Source organism: Tenrec ecaudatus, chromosome 17 (genome assembly GCF_050624435.1).
Source record: "Tenrec ecaudatus isolate mTenEca1 chromosome 17, mTenEca1.hap1, whole genome shotgun sequence".
Lineage (NCBI taxonomy): Eukaryota > Metazoa > Chordata > Mammalia > Afrosoricida > Tenrecidae > Tenrec > Tenrec ecaudatus.
In genome coordinates, this window is record NC_134546.1 from 73694927 (window position 1) to 73705917 (window position 10991).

The 10991-nt window shown below is 39.6% G+C and overlaps 1 pseudogene; it reads left to right on the forward strand.

Annotated features, from left to right (window-relative positions):
• The first annotated feature begins 219 nt into the window (after positions 1–219).
• On the forward strand, positions 220–954 carry LOC142430507 (kelch-like protein 7 pseudogene; annotated as a pseudogene).
• The last annotated feature ends 10037 nt before the right edge of the window (positions 955–10991 follow it).

Here is a 10991-nt window from a genome sequence, read left to right on the forward strand (position 1 = left end):
AGCTGTGTCCTGGACGCAGCCTAGCTTGCCCTGAAGCTGCTGCTGGAACCGCACAGCCCAGCCTGGTGTTTCTGCAGAGGCTGAGCCGCTGCCGCCTCCACAGTCAGCCCGACCTCAGCATTCGGCCCACACAGAAGTGACCCCTGCCGGATCGCAGTCTGCAGTCCACAATCCGCACCAAGCCTGGAGAACCTCAGACAAGAGCCGAGCTCAGGGAGGATGTCAGGCTCCAGGGTGTCACAGAGCAGCAAGAGAAAGACCGAGAAGAAACCTGACACTTGGGAAGAAGCGAAATTTCTGGTGGGCTCCATGGCAGTCATGAATGACATGCAAAAGCAGATAACTTTTTGCGATGTGATTCTCGTGGTCCAGGAAAGAGAGATTCCTGCTCATCGTGTGGTCTTGGCTGCAGCCAGCCCAGTTTTTAATGTCATGTTCACAACTGGCATGCTCGAATCAAAATCCTCTGAAGTAGAACTCAAAGACGCAGACCCTGACGTTATTGAACACCTGGTGGAATTTACTTACACTGCAAGGGTTTCTGTGAATACCAACAATGTGCAGTCTCTGTTGGATGCCGCAAACCAGTACCAGATGGAACCTGTGAAGAACATGTGTGTTGATTTTTTGAAAGAGCAAGTGGATGCTTCAAACTGTCTCGGTCTAAGCATTCTAGCAGAGCGTCTAGACTGTCCTGAGTTGAAAGCCACTGCAGATGCCTTTATTGACCATAATTTCCCTGACATTTCCAAAACTGAGGAGTTTCTCCACCTTGATGCTGAGCTAGTAACAAGTCTGCTCAACCAGAACTCCCTGACCGTGAGCGCAGAGGAGGAGGTTTATGATGCTGCCGTCAGGTGGCTGAGACATGATGCGCCGAATCGCCAGCCTTTTATGGTGGATGTCCTCGCTAACGTCAGATTTCCTCTTATCTCAAAAAAAGTTCTTATGTAAAACCATCCCATTTGAACCCCTCATTCAAGACAATCCTGAGTGCCTTAAGATGGTGATAAATGGAATGCAGTATCATCTACTGTCTCCTGAGGATCGGTAATAACTGGCAGATGGAGCAAGGCCTTGAAGACCACGGTCTTGTAGATATTTTAAGCCAAAGTTGGAAAAAGGTGCATATGGCACACGATCCTGAAGTGAGAATGTAACTTCAGAAATTTCATTTGATGCGTGTTTTGCTCTTTAAAATTACCTGTGTTGATAACAATTTTGTATATCCAACCACATGTTTTTGGTCTTCAAGTAGAACAGTTTAAATAACTGAAGAATTGACCCCGAATTTTCAAAAAAAAGTCTCATTCAATAAAGTATGTTATTCTCAAAAGCCAGCATTATTAGAATTCCATCACAATATGTTCAGTATTTATATTAAATGTGCCCACCCTCCCTTATTTTTGTTATAAAACTTTGTCTTGGAAATATTTTGCCATTTACTAGGACCTATCTATATATTTTCATATTAATTATTTCTAATATAATAATTGCAGAGGCAGCTTTTGTTAGACGTTATTTACCTTGCCTCATGCAAAGTGAACAGCAGTTTATACTCTGATATAAGTAGGCTACTTATTAAATAGGATTGCTTGGTAATTATTTTTAAATTCTTATACTTGGCATTGTTCAGAAATCTGGAATGATATTAGCTGTCATTCATTGAGACCCTCCCATAGCTGCCCTATACCTGCCAGGAATGGTGGCTTTTCCTTATTATTATTAAATTGATTTCCTTCAGAGAACATTTTCAGTAGTAACATGTAATTATCCAGAATTAAGCCAATATATTTTTTGGAGCTAATAAACTTATACACTATTATCTCTATATATTCCTTGGATTTAAATGATGACAGGAGGAATTACTGTATTAATTACTGGCTGAAAATGATAGAAAAGAAAATCTTAATCTTTTTTCAAATATTGTCTAGAAATGACTTCTTGGCACTCTATTTTAAAGGTGAATCATACCATTCTGAGGATGCCAGGGAAGAGAGAAGAACTTTTAATCTATGAAAAGAGGATAATTGGGTTTCAAATAGTTCACTGAGAAATTTAATTAAAAATAACCAGATTTCTTTTTTTTTCACAACTTTTGGAAGATTGCTTTATGACCCTGAGGGAAGGAGAAGGGCGGGTATGTTGGGCAGAAATATATTAACCATTGTGCATTTCAAGGAAGGTTCACCATTGCCATTTCGGTGTTCTAATTGGAAAATTCTCCTTTAGAGATGACAGACTATTTCTTCTGCTCCTCATTTTAAGTGGGGGCTCCTCTTTTGGCTTGATATCTCTGCATAATTTAGGCGATGGGTTCTGTGGCCTTTTGTGTCCACTGTAGTTTGACAAAATGGCAGGCCATTCTTAGGCCTGGTACACTCTTGATAGATTCTTATATAGAAAACCTAGATTTTTATTTATTTTCCCTATTACCATACCTATAGATGTTTGGGATATATTTCTCCTATTGATAATGGTGAGTTGGGTATTTCTCAAACTACTGACGTTCACATGTGAGACAACTTCCAATTCTGTTTAAGCCCGATGCCTCTATCCTTTTCTGGGAATTTTATTACATACCCTGAAGTCATTCAAGGCTCTTGTCTACATTTTCTATTGATTATGTATTTTATAATGAATGTTGGATTTTGAGTGTGAACGTGGCAAAGGTAGGTAATTTCTTTTTTGTCTTCAAACTAGGACCAACAACTCTTTTTTAAATAGATTGTGAACACATGTTCTCTTAATAAGCACTTTCATAATTAATAGTATGATAGACAAAAACATTTTCATCTGTTGAAATCTACTATGTGATTCATTTTGCATAAGCATGAATAGGAATATAAGACAGGTGTAACAGTACTAAATAAAAAGAGGAATGAAAATAATGAAGTCATCTTTATGAACATCACAGAAAGCATGTTCTCCCTTTATTCCAGCTCGTAGCTCAGAAACTGTTGATAGAGGTTACAGTTCTCAGCCCAGATTAGGTGGAGGATAGGATTGAGATGGAAAAACCCTTGCTTACAGTTAAATATTATACATGTCAATTAAAAGTTTTCTGTAAACTGTATTTCTCTCTATATTTGTAAGTGATGATGTCGCAATCCCTGGTGACACAAAGTTCAAGATCGTGGATGCTATTGGAAAGGTGAGCAGGTACCACCCACCAGCTGGTCTCTTGCACAATTAAACTGACAATCTGTGTCCCAAAAGATTACAGGTTAGAGATCTCTATGGGGCAGTTCCAGTCCCTATAAAGGGTGATCTTTAGTCAAAATGGATGATACATATACAAAACATGTCAGTGATGCAGTCTGGACTCTCCCTAACAGATATTAAATGCATGTTTCCTCCTGGTGCTCCTAATCTGAGTTCTAGTCTAGTCAACTGTTTTGGATAATGGCAAGTTTGCTCTTTATGATACTACTTAGTGGAATCGTAAATAATTTTCATTTTGCCTTTTAAACTTGGAAGATTTTCCTGAACCTTATGGCTTCATATACTACTTTCATTATATTTTGAAATTAATTAATTGTCATTTCTGTTTTCTTTATTCATTGCTACACTTCACTTACTCTCTATTAGAATGTGATCATCTCTTAAGTGTCCTCACTATTTGAAGAAAACAAAACATTTTGAAGGCTCTTATAGTTTTTGTACCCACTCATCAATTGTATCAAGATAATTTGTACATATGTCACCATCACTATTTCCTAGACATTTCTTTTCTTCTTTTTAAAAACTCAATTTATTGGGGGCTCGTACAACTCTTATCACAATCCATGCATCCATCATGGTCGTCTCCTCACTCTTAGTTTGCAGATTTCAATGTGCTCTGCAGATAATTTTGTCCCAAGGTCTCCTCATCTAGGAAAAAGGGCTCTGTTTCAAACAGCACTTCATTTCCAGACCCGTGTGTCCTGCGCACTTCTACTGGACAAGCTATAGCGATTTAACAAAGAATATTAATAGGTTCAGAGATTGAAAAAATACTCATTTCAGTTTTCAACATAAAATAAAATTTGAAAACCTTCAATACGAATAATGAGTTAAATTTGAGTTATGACAACACAGAAAATTAGTCTACAAATGAGATGGATGTACTCAGATAAATGACAATTTATCTTAGTATTTAGTATTTCCTCGAGGTATGAATATTTTTCACCCAGTTCTCAGAACTATGTTTTATGGGGATTCATGATACCCTGGAAGAGTTAGACCATAGAAGTGTTTGCTATATGTCATTTGCTTTGTTTTGGTTTTTTTTCACCTCAGGGGAGCAGATTCTTCCCATTCTAAATTGTAATGCTGGATTGTTATGTTGGGAATCTACATGGTTATGAAGTGGGAGAACAGGGAGTTTCTGTGTGTTCTTCTAATTGAGTCTGAACCTTTTATATCACCTGGGCAGTAAGGCTCTGACCTTCATGCCTGTGGTGTAGTTTATAGTTTGGCCTGTCCATGCTCCTTTCCTTCATTGCAAAATCTCCTTTATGTTTGAACTTTTAATATCTGTTCACGATACCTCCGCACGTAGGTCTCATGGGTAGGATAAGGGGTGTCTGGTTGATAGGGGAAATATTTTACCTCCAGCTATGAAAACTCAATGGATTTGACCTTTCTCTGGTGAGAAATCTTTTGAGTTGATAAAATTCTCTCCCTCCAGTGTCTGAAACACAGGGCTTATTTTGAATGTTCACTTGAAAATCTGGAGGGGTTTTATACTCAAAGCTCACAAAGTTCGGGGCTCCACTAATGACTGGCCCCAGAACTTTCTCACTGTCTCAGTAAACAGTACTCTCTCTAGAAATTTATAAAATTTTAATTTATGTTTTTGTTTTATTTTGTTTTATCAAAAACATGTGTTTGGTAGCTTCTGATTCAGGTAAGCAGAACACAGTTGTTCCCATCTGAATAGACCTCCTCTAGATTTCGGATGGCATTTGATATGCCAATTCACTTCAGTTCTCTGATGGTGCATGCACGGACTCCTAGCATCAGTGCACCCACGGCTCATGTTGCAAAATAAGAAGCAGGTGCCTGACTCAGAAAGGAGGAGACAGTCCAAGAGAGACAGAGCAGGGGTCCAGAGTGGAAATGGAGGGGCAGGTATCCAGAGAAAGCCTAGAGTTTGTACGTTGGCAGAAAGTTGTGGTCATCTCCACATGACTACACATTATAGAGGGATGAATGGACTGATAGTATAGGATGTTTCATCACCCAGAACTGGGAAACTGATCTACATTTGATCAACCCTATTCTTAATCCCTAGGTTCTTCAAGCTGAAACCTGAGAAACCAGTTCCCTGGCCTTGAAATGAAGTGTATCCAATGGTTACTAAGTTTCCTCGAGCCCTGAGCACTTGAATTGTTTTAGGACCATTCAGCAATAACGATTCCACACCCCCCCCCCTCAGAAAATAGATACTGTACACTAGAAAAATATCCGAGTTTGGAGAGATATGTCCTAATCTTATGGGCTCTCGCTAATCTTTTTCACAACACTGATATCATTTTTTAAATTAAAATTTACAACTTATGTTAATCTTGTTAATCTGTCTTTAATACATCTTGCAAAATCATTAAATTTATTTGGGGAATTCTATCAGAGTTATCGTAATAAAATAATATTTCATTATATTTTAAAGATTGTATTGTGTGGTTTTGTATGTTTTCTGAATACTTTACATATTTTATATTATTTAATTGATTGCTTTTCAATTTTTCTCATATAATATTTTGTAGGCTGGTTTTTATGTGAGGAGAGGAAATAAGAAACCTTTATGCCTATTAAAATAACATTTTGGTATTCATTATTTTACATGAGTAAAAAAATAGAAGTTCATGGAAGATATAGCTGACTATTTATGAAAACACACTCATTACATATATAGTAATGTTGAGGATTATATAGTAAAATGAGTAAGAGTTACCCCACACCCACCCCAGTGAATCAGTGAAAAATCACTATTCCTCATCACAGACACAGAGGAATGGCCCCCTTGAATGATCTGTATTATTCCACGAGAAGCTGATTGTGTCAGATCTCATCTATGAAGTCAGAGAAATTATAGGGGTCATGTATAAATGGATATATCTGTACCCGTCATTACTAGCTGTCAACCCACATCATGAGATACACCCACCCCTAGCCCTCAGGATTCCAGACCACATTTGAGATGAGCAGCGGAGCTATCCTGGTGTGTGGCTCTGTCAAGTTCTCGAGGTTTCCTCTTATTTATACCTGATGTAGACCAGAACTGCATTCATGAATGTGAATTATGAGCATGTATAAGTGCCCTATAGAGTTGAAAGCTGAAACCATCACCCCGATACAGCAATAAGCAAGGACATTGCCATAGAGGTTGCTCTTGAACCACTGATACCGAAGTGCACTCATCAAGGAGTGACTATGGAGCTTTATTTTCCTATTGGCAGTCATCCTGGGTAAGATAAGACAGAGATGAGGCAGGAGAAAACACTGTGGCAGCTCCAGAGCCCTCACCTTCTGGTTTACCTCCTCACAGCTGTTATGCCCAGATGCAGTTAGTGCAATCTGAGGCCGAGGTGCAGAAGCCAGAAGAGTAGGTGAAGGTGTCCTACAGGACTTCCGGATACACCTTCTCCAGCTGTGGTACGAATTGGGTGTGACAAATACCAGGAAACGGCCTTTAGTGGAAGGGCTGGATCAGCACCCACGTTGGGAAGTCAACATATGCCCTAGGCTTCACACAAGGCAGGAAGACATCTCCTCAGATGCGTCATTCAGCACAGCTTATCTACAGATGAGCAGCCTGAACTTCGAGGACACTGCCACCTATTCCTGTGTGAGACACATGCTGTAGAAATCCACATCCTGAGAGCGTCAGGACACCTGAGGGGAGGGCAGCTGTACTTGCTGAGGCAGTGACTTGGACTATTTATTTATTATTTAGTGACTCGGACTATTTATTTACCTCCTATGAACTTAGAGATGAGAAACAAAGACAATTACTTCCTGTGAAATTATCATTACAATGCCATGAAATTAAATCAGCCACTCAAGGGGGGAGGTTAAAAATATCTTGTTATGTAGCCTTTCCTTATCTCTCTGTGTAAACACTTACATCTCGGTACTGACAACTATTGCGACTCCATGAAGGTTTGAATTACCACCTCCAGACACAATGAAAAAAACACAGTTTATTGGCAGAGAGAAGGTTAGAAAATGGAAGGCAAGGCCATCTAGTACTCTGTGAGAAAAGAGGAAGAGTGAGTCAGTGTGATCCCAGACACAAACTTCCTGCTGGGAGAGACCTGGGCTGCAGGGTGCATTCAGAACCCACAGATCACAGGTCATACCCCAGGGGCAAGTGCCCATGCATGGTTTCAGGGCTGGCTTCTTCTTGTGATCTGGGGATGCTTCTCCATCGCACTGTTTCCCCCAAGGAATTTATCTATTTTTTATGACAAAGGAATGCAAGATTATTGTATAAGAAATATTTAAAATCAGACTATTGCAGGTAGGATGTATAACAATGGCATGGAAATCTCAACAGCAGAAAGTGGGAAGGAGCAGATAAAGTATAATTTTTATTTCTTAGTGTTATACCTCACTTATTTGTATATTAGTGTTTACAGCAAATGCATGTTTCAAGTACTGTTTGATAATAGTTGAATTGGTTGGATTTCCTTGAAGGCGGACATGATCTTATCACAGAGAGTACTGTATTTCGTGATGGGTTTAGCAAGATCCTTCCTGATAATGAATGCCATCCCCTTCTCTTCATTGTGTTGTTCCCGGCGTAGTAAATCTTATGGTTTCCTGATCAACTTGCAGTACCATTTAAGTCCTTTTAAGCTCACTAATGCCTAGAATACCAAGTAACCTTCAAGTATCCCATTTCATCTTTTGCCCCTTCCAATTTTCCTACATTTATAATATGCAAATTATCAATTTTGATCATTAGAAGACTTTTGCAGCTGTTTCTCTTTACCTTGAGTCATGCACCAGCAGCAAAGGAGGATCCTGACAGCTCCACTCCCAGAGCCTTTACCCAAATTACATGCTCACGGCCGAATCCCCTCCAAGAAACCAGCTCTACTTCAGTCACATTTTGAGTGCCCTCGAACCTGTTGGGTCCATCCTCTAACAGTAGTTTCAACAATTTCCTAATTCCCTTTCTTATGCTGTCAGTATTTAACAATGCTTCAAAAGTATGCATAAGATTTTCAAAGCTTCTTCCACTGAAGAAGGTAGTGGGGTCCTTCTGCATTGTCTAGTCTTAGTCTGGAAGCTTTGATGAAATCTGTTCATTTTGCGTGATCCTGCTGGCATTTGATATAACAGTGACATATCTTCCAGCATCACAGCAACACACAAGCCACCACAGTATGATGAACTAACAGACAGGTGGTTAGAATATAACATTATTCCTTCAAAATACACCATACAAATTCTGGCTAATATTTTAATTACAACAAATAAATAATAGCCGAACTCCACCAAAGAGTGGAGTAATTCAATTCAATATTTTCAATTTTAGTCTTAACATTTAAATAAAAAGCCATGAGGACATCAAGAATTTAAGTCATGAGAACATCAAGAATTTAATAAGTAAACAAAAAATAATTGGGTGTAGAAAACTAGAATCAATGACCAATATATAGCATACTCATCCAAAAACAAAACATATTGCTCCCGTTAGGCTGGAATTTATTTCAGAAATAAAGTGAAGCATGAAATGAATAGAAACACATAGATATTTAATAGAAATACAGATAGATGAGAGATACAAGATATGGACAGGCTATATAGGGAAAATTGACAGCTAAATCAATAGTTAAGCAGATTGATGGACCAATTAATAGATTTATGATAGATAAATAGATAGATAGATAGAAAGATAGCAGAGATAGGAATATGTATAGATGGATGACAGAGAGAAAGAGAAACTCGTTCAACAGACACCAGTGTCATTGTGCATTCAGGTTCAGGGGTTTGGGCTGAGTCCAGACAGATGGTGTTCACAGAACACTCTTGTCTATACTGAGATAAATTGAAGACTAAATGCACAAACTACTACATGCGGTGGGTCATAAGGAGGAAGGATGTTATAAAACAATGACTCACTCTTCAAGAGATTGTCTCAAGTACTTGGGTCCCCACAACAGGAATATATCAGTTATTTGATGTGTGTGGGGATGCAGATAAAAGTAGGTCAGGGAAGCTATGTGAGACCAGAGTGTAAGCACCACGAAGGGAAGGTTGGGATGTATTGCACAGGGTCTCGGGACAAACAGCACATGACCCAGTTCAAGACTCAGTGCATGTGGAGCAAGATACAGGTTTCCTTCCTGAATTTGGGGCCTCCCTATTCAATTTTCCCCTGTGTCATGGTTTTTATTCCTCTTCCTGTCTCTGAGAACCAAGATTTAGATGTTTTTAGCATAACCGTCAACTCCAGAGAACAGAGGGAGGAGAATGAAGCATGGAATTAGGACATCTTCTCTGGGTCCTTGCTCTTTTCTTGGGAGACCCCGAGTGCACAAACCTGAGGTGCTTTATCCCCATCAAAGGAGAACTGAAGGGAAACATTTTAATATTATTTTTTTATTTTTATCTTTACACTTGCTTGTGGATTGTGGGAAGATTTACCAAGATTAATGCTCATTCAACTATTCATACACTCTTGTTTCATTTCATTGACTGTAATTCACACAAACTCCTGTTACAATTACCTTTGCTTTCCAAATATTCTGAATGTTCCCCTGGATAAATGTTGCCCTTTTAATCACAGAACTTTGATTATTTTAAGGTAATTGTATCTACCCAGGATTATTGCTCCCAGGTAGGCTTGTCAATTATTTGACTGGAAGTTTTTCCAAGGGGTGAGTTCAGTCCCACACCTGAAGCGATGCTGGAAGCCATGGTCTCAGGACTTCCACAAATAGACCCAACAAGGAAGCCTAGTCTTTGTATTATTCTTTTGTGAATGTGTGTGTGTGTGTATTGTTTCACTTTTTGTCCCACTCTACCCAAGACCTTCTAACGCTATCTTTTCCAAAGAAGTTGGTACTGATAGCAAGGCACCACCCATTTCTTCTGGTCATAGAGATCAGGAGACTCGTATCCATGATTCATTACAACATTGGACGAATGGTTTCGTTGTGTCTTCAAGGATCATCACTCTGCAAAGGGCGAAACAATTAGCTGCACCTCGTGTGGTTTTAAAGTCCCCAGTCACTACTCTCAAAGCCCAGATGTAGGTCATTGTCTTTGTGCGCCGTTATCTCAGCGGTTCTTGTGTCCCTGAGCCCCAAGGCCTCCTCCTGAGAGAGAGAAAAGTTAACAAACTGATGGTTTTCTTTAGTTTAGATCACAGTAGGTCAGAGAAATGTTTAGACAGATTATGAAACTTATGAGATTATGAAACTAATGAAGGTGAGATATTCTCCATGTTGGATTTTTAACTTCTCTTACAACAACTACCCTGTCAGAGAGACGGTGACAAGGGCCAGGTTGACCATGAGTATTCAGAGTGACACACTCATCTTTGACTTTAATCTGCACAGATTTGTCTGACACTCCGAGTAAAGCTGACATTCCCTGAGATTTGTTTCCTCTTCTCAGGCAGCAGGAAGTACAGGAGAGACCTGGGCGCTAGGACACACATGAGGGTCTATTGAGAAGGGGTCATTCAGTTGATGAGATTCTTCAAAGTCTTCACGAAGGAGACAGAGGTACCTTCCATCATGGACATCATTCCCCACAAACAGTAAGGAGGGACCGTCTGTGAGGGACCCAGGCTCCTTGGGCTGCAGATTCACACTGGGTTTGAAACCACTCTCCCCTGAGTGTGAAATGAGAGATGCACTGAGTGGAGAGCCACAGTTCAAAGCTCTCTGTGTGTGAGGTTCTAGTGCTAGTGCCAGTCTTGTCTCTCCCCCCCCCCCCTCTCTCTACATGTGTGTGTTGCAGGATGTTACTAGGATTAGTTTCTGTCT